We start from the raw sequence: 14,222 nt of genomic DNA, 5'->3' as shown, positions 1-14,222 counted from the left end.
TGCTAACAGGTGCTAGGAATATTGTTTTATGAGGTACAACACCTTGCATAGGTTAGTTTCTGGAGTTCATCTGCTGCCCCTCACTTGTCATAGTATCTAGCATGAAATTCCACACATGCCTTTTATTTAGGAAAGAACACAAAAGTATGTTATCTTATTCCTCTGGAATTTTCCACAGTTATTTAGCATGTTAGTTTAAGCATAATTGGTTAGTGGGCACTTGAAATCTATATCTTAGCTGTGCTTATTTACATCAGGCTAAAAGTAGTTCATTTCAGTTGAGGTAAATGTGAAGCATTAGATTGCAAACGTACCTAATCCATCTCTCCTCCCCCATGACTAGAAATCCTGTGGTTAAAATAACACAGCCTCTATTCAGAGCACAAACTTAGAGCTGCGAGCAGGAGCAGGCTCGGGATTTAAACAACTCTCAGCAGATGAGTCTGTTCACGGGTCTCTCTCGGGTTTGTTTTTCATCCTACTTTTGATCCATGAGAGGAAGCCAGGCTCTCTCCTCTGGGCAAGCAAGGTAAAGATTTTCTGCATTCTCTATACGGTTGCATGCGCTTGTAAAGCAGCTTATAAACACGATTGCAAAAGGGCTGTGGCAAAAGCAATTGTAAAAATGTTGCTGTTATAGAGCAAGGAGCGTTTGGCAAATGGCTTTACAACCTTGAAATGTTAGTCTGGTCTCCTGGCTATTTCCACACGACAGTGAAAGGATGAAATGATAAACCTTGCACAGAGAAACAAGGAGCAGTGATTCTCCATCACACACCAGAGAAGCTGAGCCTGTAGGAAACAGCAAACCTGGGAGCTGCTGTCACCCAGCCAGGCTACAGCAGAGCTGGCATTTTGCTAAGTGCCAGGTGTAGTCCCTCCTGGGTTTGTCCAGCTGCTGTAATCCCGTTTGGAAGCTGAGGCTGTGCTGGAGGATGGCACTGAGTGTTTACTGAGGATATGCTAATGCTGCTCCAGCGTGACTCTCACAGGAACGGCGGATCCAACCGTGCTTTCAGGAATGTTTGGATGCGGCGTGCCAGATAATTAACTGCTTTTCTTTCCTCTTACTGCTTTCCAAGGCGCAGGGGATGTAGAAAAGCATCATCTTTCCTTGAATAGTTATTTTATTTGAAATCCAGGAAACAAGCGTGATGTCTGTGCTAACGCCCGTGGAGCTGCACTCCCAGTGCCAGGGTCTGTTAACTCTGCCAGCCCTGTGCTGCTGCTCACGGGGGATCCCGAGTGCCTCATCAGCCCTCCTGCACCGCGATGTTCAAACACAGAGGGTGGCACTGCTGGGGGGAATATGGAAACACCCTAACTCACATTTTTGCTTAATTTAAAATAATGCTTCTCCTCCCTGCCCCAAGGCACGGGACAGTATGGTTGTGTTGTGGGGGCACTCTCTCCTTCCATCGGGGTAGCACAAACAAATGCTGCTCCAGGTGCTACCTTCCAGTACTGGAGAAATCCTTGTTTTGCACACAGAGATGCTCACTTTCCCCTTCCTCTGCTTTCCACTCCTTTTTTTCTTGGCTAATTTCCCATTGTCCTGTGCGCAGTCACTGGCCACCCCGGTCCCCAGTGTCCCACAGCCATGTCACTCCCCATGGCAGCGTGCTCCCCACTCCTGCTCTGCCAGAGGAAAGAGGGGGACACGCCAGCTCCTCTCAGCACGGAGCTGTCATGCTGTGGGGAAGCTTCTTCACTGGGAAAAGTGCCCTGGTCCCTTGAGCCAACAGTGCTGCTTTGTCCTGGGGGAGAAATGCAGCTTTATCACTTGGGTGCCCGGCTCAGGGAGGGACAAGCAGGGCTGCAAGGAACACAAATCTCTTTTCCTGGTTTTCTGAGCACACCGCGGCAGAGAGGCAGCTCAGAGAGAGAACACGTGCAAAACAAAGAAATGCGGTCATGCAGGAACTATAAAATTCCAATATAGAAAGTGGAGCTGATGTCATTTTAACGTCCTAAGCAGTGCCAAGAATTCTAAGCTCTGTATCAAGATTCAGTGCAAAACCCCCACAAACTCACAAGTTGTTCTTGTGGAAAAATTAACTTTTATGGAAAATATGCATGGGAACATGCCAGAGGAGTGTGTTGTTTTATTTCTTTTATTAATTTTGAATACATTAGTTCAGAGAGCAATCCCATTTTAGCATCAGCTGCCTCTATCCAAGAAGCAGAAGCTCACATACACAGCTCACAAATGCCGGAGGCGAGGGAGCTGTGTTTTCCTCTGTGATCAGTTGTTAGATGGAAAGAGCTGCTGAGTAGGAAGGGTGTGGGAAGGCTCAGTGGGATGACTGACTTAAAGCTTTTTTCCTGGTGACATATCTGAATCGTGATCAGATGCACCTGAATGGAGCAGCATCATCAGCTATTATAATGCTGAGTGCGTCAGAGGTGGGATTGCTGCAGCTCCTGTGATAAAGGTCACTCATCTCTGTCCTGCTGCAGGACTGCCTGCGCTGCTGCTTGTAACTTTGTCAGACTTGAAAAGTTTAGACTGAGCTCTTCCAACTTGATTGTCTGCCTTGGGATAAGTTCTTTTCTGGAAAATTTCTGCCAAAACTGTCCAGCTAGTTTTGTCCATTCCAAGAATGAGCATAGGGAAAAAGGAATTGTTGTCCAACTGGAAAAAAAAGAAAGGAAGAAACAGGAGGGGGGAATCTGGTGATCCTTTTTTTGGATAGTTCTTATCCCTCTGTGCTCTGGAGTTGAGATCTGAAATTTGGCAGCTTTCTGTTAGGAATGTGATTTTTTTTTTAAACTTTGTAAATCTCCTCCAATTTGGCTTAGTGATAGCCTTTGAAGGGAGAAAATAGCAACTTCTTAGGGATGTGCTAAGGCTGAGCAGTCAAAATCTGCTGAGATTCCTTCCCACATGAATGAGCTCAGCCCAGCATCCCAGAAGCTCCCAGTGCTGACCCCAGTGCTCCTGTGCAAACAGTCAGTGCCACCAAGCTCCTGCAGATCCTGGTGCTTCCCCACAGCATGACAGGGACCCAGCTCCTCTCTGCAATCCAAGAGTCATCCCAGCTGGAGGAGCAGAATGAAGATGGGCTCTTTGTGTAGTGCTGCTCAGGGCACAGTTGATGGTCACTGGAAAGGCAGGAAGGGAACAACACTGATCCATTCCTGTCACAGCTTGGTGACAGACAGGGACCCAGGCAACGCTGGGCTAAGCAAAGGCCTGGTACTTGAATGCTAAAGCTGGAGGGTTGCATGGGAATGGTTTGAGGAGTACATGGCACAAATGAGGAGTCAGGGGGCCTGGGAGCAGGTCAGGAAGGTGTGGGTCCAGGTGTGAGCCATAGGGAGAGTCCAGACACAGCAGAGCTTGATATGAAACCTCAGCTGCCCCACCCTTGGTCCCTTTCTGAGAGTATGAGTGCTGCCTCAGCATTGGCTCCAGTCCCACTCTCCCTGCAGGGTCTCTGTGCCAGGTCTTGCTGAGGCTCTCCCAGTCTGCAGCCAGTGGCTGTGGGTGCCCCAGTGTCTGCATGTGCCATAAGGCCCTGCTCCTGATGTCCACTGCTGCCATGGGAGCTGGTGGGAGCTCTGCCTCCAGAATGTCCAGTGTACCTGGTGATGAACACTCCCGCACAGCCCCATGGCTGTTGGTCACCCTCTGGGGACAGCTGGGATGGGTGACCAATATTCTGATAAAATAGTGCCTGGTGCAGTCAAGCTGTTGCTGACATGCCTGTCTCTGTTTCCATTTTATTCAAATGGCTAAAGAACCACCACCCTTGACAGAAGTACTAGAAGAATGCAGGTACTACAGGGAAATCTGTCATTGTAGTTCCAAGTTTTGGGAAATTCAGTCATTTTTATTGAGAAGTTGGGAAGAAAATAAAGCCTAGGACTGCACTGAACTCTAAGGGAAAAAGTCAAAATTCTATTGAATATCTCCAGTGAAAAAAGTTCATCCAGTACCATGGGATAAAGCTGAGACCTCTGGAAAAATATTGTGTGTTCATCTAATTAACAATTGTACCACAACACAAAGCACAAAGGAGGCCTAATTCTGGCATCTCTTGCCTCATGGATTTTTCAGTCATAGCAGTATTCTTACAGCCTATTTTTGTAGGCAATGCATATGCAACATTGGAGACAGATGGCAAAATCTCAGTGCTCATTGTGACGTGATTTCCACATCCAAAGGTAGGAGCTGCAGCCTGCTTGTTTCCACTCCTGCTGCAGTGGCAGGGAAAGGTGGTTTTCCTCACTTCTTTTATGACTATAGACTATGGAGCAACCTGGACAGCCCCTCCTTCCACAGAGACAGGCTGTGAAGTTTTGTCATCTTCATCAGCTCCTGTGAGCCCCATGCTCACATCAGGACCCAGCTCTGTGAGACTGCAGACACAAAGAACAGAAGGACAGGAGCTGTGAGAACAGTGTGAGGAGATCAGAGCTGCCTACAGCCAGCTGTGGAGGGGGGAAGGAGCCCTAGGAAGCTGTGAGACATTGTTGGCCAGGGCTGCAGGCAGGGCTTGCTGTGCACTGACAGCCTTGCCTTAGTCAAGGATGTCACAACCAGGAGTTTTAAGCAGGGATTTGCAGGACAGCTGAAACAGAAAAGGAAAAGGAGTGGTGGATACTTATGGGATTCTGCTCCGAGGGCCAAGGTAAAAAATGGACATTCCTAAAGTTTGATGCTGAGTAAGTATGGAGTTGACAGTTGAAGGAGCAGAGATACTTATTGAGAATGTCCTTGTGGGAGCTGTCACAAAGTAAATAAATCCAGGAGGATGTTGCTCTTACAGCTTTGATGAGATGATTACAAGTAGGGAGCAGCACCATGAATAAGGCAGTCAATTCTGTGCATAAGGTTTCTTGCACAGATCTAAGAGGGCTGCTGCCTCCTCATCTGGCACCCCAGCTGGTCCAGCCAGCTCCTCACACTGCTCACAGCCCACAGCAAGAGTCAGGTCACCTCGTGAGTGCTAACCCAAAACCTTCACTGCTTGATGAATTGTTTGACCTACTTGAGGCTCAGATTCCACTCAGAGAATCCCATGCTCTTCCTACAGTTTTGGCCTGAATTAAACCAGTATGTGTAACATGACTGGTTCAACAGTCACAACACTGTGCCTTGGGACTTTGCCTCTGCTGGAAACTAAAGTACATGCAATTAATTCTGTGGTTCCTCAATGAACAAAATGGGTCTTTTGTGTAATACTATTACTCATTTGTTTCCAATTAGTTGTGAATCATGAATTGTTTTGTCTCAGAAATTAATGCTACTTTTTCCCCCAAATTATCAGGTTTTTACCTACCTTACATACCCTGATGTTTCCACAGATTCTGTGAGCCAAGCCCACTGTCCTGATCCATGCCAGAATCTTGGGTTTCTGAATGTAATTTAATTGTAGAGTAAGATTGAGGTCTTCAGATCCTGTGGCTTGAGAGAATCAAAATGACCCAAGACCTGAGAGAAGGTTGCTACTTTCCTGCAATTGCATTTCAAATATAAATATGTCTTCATTTTATTCTGCTGTGCAGTGATGTGTTAGGGTGAAACATCCAAAAATCTGCTCACAAATGGATGTACAGATTTTGTCTCCTATCAAGGCACAGCCCTTTCTGAGTATCTTGTAGTGACCATCTTGGTAATCCAAACAGTGTTCTCCTGTGTAAATCAAGTCCTGCTCAATACAGAGAATCTGCCAAGTCTTCAAATGTATCCATGAAATGTGTCACTTGGGCTGTGTGACCTTTACAGAATCCTCCAGTTTCAGGGACACTTTGGAAAAGTGACTAATTATGTGCTCTAGTGCCTTGCAGCTCAGATACAGAAGGGGATTGAATATACAGTCATCAGGAAAGAAATACTCATTTCTGGTAAGGCAAAAAGGCCTTACTTTTTCAAAAGCACAGGTTGAGGAAGATGAGCATTTCAGCCTTTTGCACTGGTGAATTTGGGAAACCCCTACCCAGACATAAATTCACATTGACTGGATAGCACTGTCAGGGTTTGGAACCCTGCTACACATTGGCACAAGGCAGAAATCCCCTTATCAATAACTTCCCTCAGAGAAACAGAATCAAACAAAATGATGTTTGATCCACCTCCAACACCTTTGCTCATAATGGATTGTTTTGGCCTCTTGTATATTTGTAATCAAATGTTGCTGCTTTTCACACACAGTTCACTGTGTTTAAACTGAGAGGGATCTTGCTTAAATGTTTATTTAAACAATAACATCCCTTGAGTTCTTTGTAAATTGCTGTACAAAATTAACCCCAAACACTATTTTAAAAATTTAATTAAACTGGTTTTCTGCCTGAGCAGTGCTGTGGACCAGTGCCTCCTTTTACCAGGGCTGAAGATCCTGCAGCTCTGAAAGCCAGCTCCTGCTCCACAGGACTCATGCACCCAGCCCTCAAATTTTTCCAGCTGCTCCCAGAGTTGCAGAGCAGAGTTTCAGAAGTCATATTGGTTTTGCCCCAGGAACCCAAAAATCCTGTAACTTCCAGGAACAGGATCCTTTCCTGAATGCAGGAAAACTGCTCTGAGAGTTGTCTCTTCCTACTGGTACCTACAGACCATGGCTGAGGCTGGAAACACAGCAATGCCAACCCTATGCAGCTCACAACTGCTGGGCAGCAGTGTGGAGGCTGAGGTCGCTGATATTTTTCAATAGTATTTAAATTAAAACTTCATAACCTGCAGTTCTGGGAATTTCTGAGCAAAAGACCCTAAAATTACATAAGCCACACAACATACTCTCTGTTATTTGGCTGGAGTCTGCAAATCTAAGGACTCACTATCCCAAATAAAAATATTTTTTATTATATATAAAAGAGAGGATTCAAACTCTTCATTAGCAGGCCATTTTCTTGTATGTAAGTTTTGTTAAAGGTGGACTTGCACAGAAGTGTAGGTAGCATTAAAGTTATCTCTTAAAAATGTTGCACTAGATTAGCAATATTAAAGTGAAGAAGAGCTACAGCCCTTCTTCTGCATTTCTAATTCCACATTCTTCCAGCATCTTGATGAATCAGTTATTGGCTAAATCAGTTATAGTCAACATGGATTTGGATGGAAATTGAGTTACTCACCAGCTAAAGTAAGTGCAAAGAAGATAATTCATTATGCTGCTCCTTAGCTATAATTGAAGCTCATCTCCTCATTTGAGGCTCTGTGTGGGTTTAATCATAGAGCTGAACTGGGGGAAAAATACCAAAGCTTCTCTGAATCATTTTTATTCTTTCTCCAGTTCTTTATCATTAATTACATCAAGACAGATCTCCAAGGAGACAAAGAGTGGTGCCATCAGCCTGCTGGCACTTAGGTCCCCCCAAAACCTTCACTTCTTTTGCTAAGTGCAATGTGTCTTTGCATGGTCCCTTGGGGGAGGAAGAGGCAGGCTGCATTTTGCTTGAGATCCTTCTTGTTCTGAGTGCTGATTTCCACAGACCAAATAAAAAGGTACAGCCTTCTTAGCACTAACACTAGAGGTGAAGCTGGGAGATCAATCGGCCTTTTCTCAGCTGAAGAGGATTGCAGAGACAGTTTTGAACATCAGGAGGGTATTGAGCATTACTTTCCTCCCATGGTGAATGCAATATGTGGAACGTGTGCCTCAGACATCCTTTCCTTTTTCCATCTGAATGGGAAAGACCTCCTTGTACTTTTCTCTCCATTAGGCAAGGCCATGGTCAGCAGCATGGATGAAGTACCAGAGTTCAATAATTTCAGATCAATACTTCCTTAATTGTCTCTGTTCAAACGAAGCACATTTTTCTCTCCATGGGTACATAGAGCCTTTATCCAGCTCTCAACCACCCAGACATCTTGTGTCAGTTTTAGGGTTAATTTCCTCCTTTTAGTTTCCTGCCATTATTTCCTCACAGCACCTGGAGTCAACCTTTGACAGTAAATGTGTCTGAAATAGGATTTCCAGAAGAAAGGGGTTTTTTGCCTGGACCAGTCAATATGAACAGCTACTTGGTAGCTAGAGAAGGGGTTTTGTCCTCTCCTTCCAAACTTTTGCCCTTCAGCTCTTGCATAGCCACTGGGCCTGGCAGTTCCACTTCAGGGGATCTGAGAATCATGCCTTTGTCCACAATCAGATCAGAAAGTGAAATTATAGAAAATTTTAGGGAACTTCATGGTCCTGAAACTTGTTTCAGACATGTCCAGGTTGCATAACTCCAGAGAAATGAAACATTTTGATGGTTCAGAAAGGAAACAACTTGTTTCTAGTTTGAACTGAGTGAAAGCCTCTGAGTTCCTCTCAGTTTGATGTTAGCCCATGCCCTCTCTCTTGTGCTGTGGTGTCTCATGTGGGCTGTTGCTTGCCCATAGCTGTGTCTGACCAGCTGAGCTGCACACACACCTAACTCACAGCAATCACACTCCTGTCTCTCCACTGGAGATAGGAATACCCCTTCCACCAATTTTCTCAAGATCACACACACCTCTAATGGAAGGTATTCACCCAGACAAGGGACTTTTGAAACAAGGACTGCAGCAGGAATCTCATCTTGCTCCTGGAACCTGATGTAAGACCCTGTAAAATGCAAGACTGAGGAAACCAACCATGTAGCATGACCTGAAGCTGTGCCAAAAGAAACAAGCCCTCTTATTTCACTGTGTTCTTGCAAGGACTGGAGCTGCCTCCTGGACATAGTGATACTCACTTCCCAGCTTTCACTCTACTAGATGTAGTGGAGAAGCAGCTTGAAGTGTGATGCTCCACATCTGTTCTGGCTGTCCTACCCACAAAACCAGCTGTTTCCTGCAGGGTTGGGGACAACCTGGGCAAGGGGCAAAAGCAGAACCAGGAACTGTGACCACTGTACCAGGCACCTCTACAAAGGTCTCAGATGTTTGCATGGCCAACGTGTGCCCTGGTTTAATTCAGCCCTGTTTGTGTGGCTTTGTGAGCAATGAAGCAGCAAAAGTCCCAATGTTTGACTACTGTTATTTATTAGGTAGAATACTGCCCAGCCCTGAGCCTGAACTCTCCAAACCAAAGCCCAATATATACAGTCCATCTTGCCTCTCTCCAAACATCATCCAGCATCAATCACAGCACTGTAAATTGTTTACACAAAACTGCAGACATCATAACTTATTAAATAACTCTCTTGTCGGTCAGATAAGTAAATATTTCGAAAGACTGTGAACATCGTGGCAGGCTGGAACTGCCCAGACCAGCTCCAAATGGATCCAAGCTAACAGGGGACCATATTTGCCTTGCCTTTGATGTCCCTGCTCCAAATTGGGCTGAGAAAGGATCTGAAAACAAGCCTCCCTAAGGGAAGCTTATGCAGTTTTAAAGATGCTCAACCTTCTGTAGAGATAACAAGAAGAAGAATGTGGAAAGAGTTTGCAAAGAAACTATCTTCCTGAAGCAGTAAATTTGAACTTGTGGGAATCAGACCCTCCCCCTCCTTCTCCATGTCCTCCTCTTTAAACACAAACAAATCAAATGGATGCCAAAAAGTCTCTGCTGCACAAGGGGTTGAGGGTTCGTTCCTTGGGCCATAGCTGGAGATGGCAGGGGGGATGTCTCTCGCTGTTGGTGGAATGGATGGTGGCAGCACCTTCAAACAAGCACCTCTCCTTGCAGGCAGCCCTCCCAGGAGCTCTGGCTGCCGGAAGGGGAATGGTGCTGGCTCTAACTCCCACAGTTCCACTGCCTGCCCATGGTAAGTCTCTGTGCTTTTGCAAACAGACCGTGGCTGTCTGCTGCCATCGGAAACACTCGGAAACATGTTGTTCTGTGAGATGCTTGTTTCCAATCATTTCCAACAATTATTTGGGATATTTTTCCTTTCAAGTTCACTGAGTTGTACCAGTTCACCTCCTTTTCAAAGGGATTGTGTTATATGCAGGAATGTGGAGTTGAAAGGACCAGAATTTTTGCAACAGGAATTTGTTTTGGAAGCAATCGAGTTGGAAGGAGAGGAAACGGGCAGCCCACCAAGGGCTTCGGCAGAATTATCCCACCCTTTCAGCAAGCTACAGCCAGGGCAACTCATGAGCTGGGGCTGAGCCTGTTTCTGGTGGGGGTAGGGACAGACAAACTGCTCTCACCAGCAGTTTAATACAGCACAGAATCCAGTCATGTCTCTTGAAAGCTCATCTGAAAATTCCCCTCAGGCACAGACCTCAATGATGTGAATCGGGGAATCATAGAATATCCTGAGTTGGAAGGGACCCCAAAGATCACTGAGCCCAACTGTGGCAGCCACCAAGAGGTAGGAAATGTTCAGCTGGGTTCAGCTGGCTCTGGGCTGCTGCTGTTGGGTCACTGGGTGCTGAGGAGGGCACTGGTCTGCACAGCCCCTGCCAAAGGGCAGGCACGCAGTCCATTTCTAGATGAAAACCCATGGGCTTGAGTCTAACCTGGTGCTGAATCAGTGACTCAGCTTTGTGTTTGGCATTTACTTGTTTGGTGCCTGACTGGCACCTCCTGGTCTGCTTTTTCTTTAGCAAGATTTTAATTCTTAGTCTTTTGAGATACTTCAACACCTCCCATTGCTGGTGCATCTGGGTAGTTTTCTTAAAATATATGTTTCCTTGCACTGTGTGTATCACTTATTTAATGTCAGAGGCATGTGTGAGGCTGTCCATGTTTGCAAAAACTCAGGGGTTTCATCCCAGGGCTGAATCAAATGCTGCCAACACAGCACAGTGCAGACATAAATAAAACATAGCTTGTGGAGACCAACTGTCAGTGGTCTCAACTCCTCAAATATCCATTTCTGTTTGCGCACAACCATACTTACTGGCACTCCTGCCTCAATATATTCAGTAAAAACTGATGACTGATTGAGAAAACAGGTTAAGAAAAAGAAAAAACCCAAAAGAGTAATTTCTTACACAAGTGGGTGCATGTGGAGGGGAGATGGGAGAAAGGTGCAGAGGTAACACTGACCTGGTGGGATACAGGGACGGTGTGAAAAGGTGTCAATACAGTCAATATGTTCATGTCCCGCAGGTGCAGAGAGGTTTCATACCTTGGAGTAAATGTTTCCCAATTCCTAAACACACATGATAGGAAAAACCAGCATGCAGAAGGAAACACATTCTGGTAACTTGCCAGAAGGAAAGGTGTTATTTTTCAAAAGAGAGCTGGAGACACTCCAGCTCTGCATTCATATCCAGCTCTAGCCTCCAGCCACAAATACGAAGCTGCACTAATGCAGACACTGCCAAAGAGCCACCACTCTTGTGGGCTGTGTCACATACAGCTGTGTGGCATTGTGACGTGTCTGTCACTGAGTGGGGTGTCCCAGTGTGCTGGATGTACCTGTGGGCACTACAGGAGGAATACCCTCTCACACCTGGAGCCCCAGGGAGGGCCTCACTCACACTCTGCAGGACCCCACAGCTCCCAGAGCCCATCTCAGCCCTGTCCCTTCCCCTCTGCTGGGGCTATGGGAACCCATCTGTTCCACCAAACCCTGCCACCCCTGGGTACGTGCCCTGCTCTCTGCTGAGGAGGTGATGTGTTGGCAATCTCTGCTCAAAGCTTTGCTGTAAGATAAGGTACTGTGCAGCTGGCTCTGTGGTGGTGCTCCTATTGACCAGCACCTACAGGAAGCTTGCAGTGGGTAAATTTGCCCTTAAATAAGTGCATTTCTTTTCCTATCTTCATTGCAACATGTCAGTGTCTTTTCAACCATTAGTGATTTTTCCCCCTCTCTCTTAACATTGTCTGTGATTTCTGTGTCAGGAGGGGGAGTATTGTCAGATCACATTCTCATGATGGGAGAGGCAGAAAATCCGTTCTGTATATCATGTGACCTTGGCTTGCAACTCCACAAAGGATTTCTTCGAGCCCTGCTCATTATCTCGTTTTATACTTTAAAGAAAAGCGAAAATGCTGGTGACAAATGGCCTCATTTATCACATTTAATTGCCTGACTATTCTTTTAAGCCTCTGAAACACACTTTGGGCCAAAGCACTGGGAAAAGAACATGCCATTTACCCTGGTCTGCTGCCAGGTCACATTAAAAAATGTTCAGGAGGTGTTTTCTAGATCAGTACACGGAGTAGGAGTAAGGGTGTGCACTCTCACCGCAGCATGCTTCCCTCTTGGTTTCTTGAAACCATGACAGTGTCAGCCCTTTCACAAGCAAGCAGCGGAAATGAGCAGAAATGAGAATTCCGAGTGAAACTGTTGTGGGAAGGGTGAAGCCACTAAAAAAGTTGTATGTGAAAGGTGTCAAGACTTCCCTGCTGACTAAGGGAGTGCCTAGAATGGGACTGTGGGGGTCTCCCTTCATCCCAGAACTAGCAACAGAACTAACCAACATTTCAGTGACAGCTTAGGCAATGTGAAAATCAGTGTCATGCTTGTTGCAGCTATGGCAGGAGCTGTGCTGATTGTAGGTTGTGGAATGACAATTGGAGATAGGGATTGAAAACCCCAGAGATGCAGTTTGGGGGGATGAGTGCACAGCTTTCCCCAGTGTCCCTGAGACAGGCTGGCACTGACTGTGTGAGCCCATGGGTTGTGATGGGTCATGGGCTGCCCCTAATGTGTACCTATAATGTCATACTGCTGCAAACAAAACCCCAAACGCCACTGTAAACTACACAGATAGAAACACAGCCTGTAAGACATCTCTCTTCCCTCAGTTCAGCTCCCCTTGCTAGAGTGTGAGACTTCAACCAAAGATTTTTCTTATGGAAGGAGATGATATTCCTCAAAAAGGGTGAATATGGGTATGTGCAAGAAAGTAGGCAAAAGAAACTGGGCTTGATTGAAGAACAGAAATCTAAAGAGAGAAAAATATGTTTTCAAGCACATAAAGGGTTGATCAAGAAGAAAATTAATAACCTGGTCTCTGTCCCTACTGCAGATATCAGCCACATGCTAAAATTTCAGTCAGGGTGTGTACTGGGTCTGGCTGGGAGGAAGTTAAGAAAGACTTAATACAGATTTAAGGAATGTTTTTAATAGTAAGTGTAGTAAAACACTTAAATGCTTTGTCTCAGGAGACTGTGGAGGTTCTGTTATTAAAGATTTTTCAGAACACATTGTTATACAGACATCTGTAAGGATTCACCTAGGCATGGGATGGAATGATGGACTGGAGCCAGCCTGAGTCCCTGGGGACCCTTTGCATGAAATTTTCATCACATTAATGTGAACACAAGACCCTTCTTATAGAGTACCAAAGACACCACCCTGTTTTTTCACAAATCCCTCCAAAAAGGTTTCAGTCTCTACTGAGCCTGTCTCCAGTCTGGAGATGGGAATGTTTTGACTCCTTTCCCCAACCCACTCTGAGACAAAGGGGCCAATGAACCCCAGAGTCACAGAAACCTTCTCTCCCCTCCTGTCCTCTGCCAGCCTGGGACCCCTGAGGTGGAAAGGGCAGGGGAAGGACCCTTGTTCCAAGTGGTGCTGGAGTCTTGTGCCCTGGGAGAGCCATTCCCACATTGCTGCTCCTTCCCACGGCGGCACACAGAGGATACCCCAAATCCCAGTGCCACCCCACAGCTGCTCACCCCCGGGGACACCAAGGGCCTTCCCAGCCCCCATCCACCCCCTCTGGGCATAGGGGGACCCTGCATTGCATCCTGAGTGAAAGATTGACACAAATCCCTCAGTGCTGATTAGCCACCCCTCTAATCCTGTGATGTCAGCAGGGTTTTGCCTGGCAGGATTTGGCCCATGGCCAAAGAGCTCTGGGTTTCATAGGCCAGGCTCTGGCAGGTTATCTATCTCCTGGTGGCAGGAGGAGGCTGCAGGTGTGAGCCTGCAGGAGGAGCCTGAGCTGGTGTTTTAGATACCCAGCAAGATTTGCTGCCAAGTTGTGTTCTTCTTTGTGGGAAAGGTGTTTCAAGAAGAATGCAAAAAAATCCTACCATGCAGTTCCTCTTTAACTACACAGCATATACATATATGTATATGGACGTGGGTTTGATTATATCTATGTGTATAAATACATATATATAGTAATTGTACTGTTTTCATGGTTTGTTACAAGCACGGTTTCAGGGGATGAGACAAGGTACATGTGTGGTGGGGGGAGGAAAGGAAGAGATGAAAAGAGAGGAAACTGCTATTGTACACAGCAGCTCTTTTCTAACCCCCATTTTTTACACTGATGGAATGCACCCAGTGACTGTTTCTACTATTTAAGGAAAAAGGTTCCTATACAAAATCCTGTGGTTTTGAAGTGATCCTTTTATAGGCATAAAAAGATTTTTCCATATCCCTCTCTTTGATTTCTTTTC

The 14,222-nt window shown here is 45.9% G+C and overlaps 1 protein-coding gene across 2 annotated transcripts in view; it reads left to right on the top strand.

The window, feature by feature from the left end:
- Window positions 1-380: 380 nt before the first annotated feature.
- The window catches only part of JCAD (junctional cadherin 5 associated), a 60,357-nt gene continuing 46,515 nt past the window's right edge, over window positions 381-14,222 (top strand). Inside the window, exons 1-2 of one of the 2 annotated variants that reach the window (XM_054273438.1) lie at window positions 381-529; window positions 9,594-9,672. The gene's annotated coding sequence lies outside the window, so the exon portion shown is untranslated. The remainder of the gene's footprint in view (window positions 530-9,593; window positions 9,673-14,222) is intronic. The other variant, XM_054273441.1, reaches the window with a different exon arrangement.

Source organism: Melozone crissalis, unplaced genomic scaffold (assembly GCF_028551555.1).
Source record: "Melozone crissalis strain CALT ecotype California unplaced genomic scaffold, PUWL_Pcris_2 ptg000016l_1, whole genome shotgun sequence".
Lineage (NCBI taxonomy): Eukaryota > Metazoa > Chordata > Aves > Passeriformes > Passerellidae > Melozone > Melozone crissalis.
The sequence above is the reverse complement of the archived record's forward strand: the minus strand, read 5'-3'. Positions and strand labels throughout refer to the sequence as shown.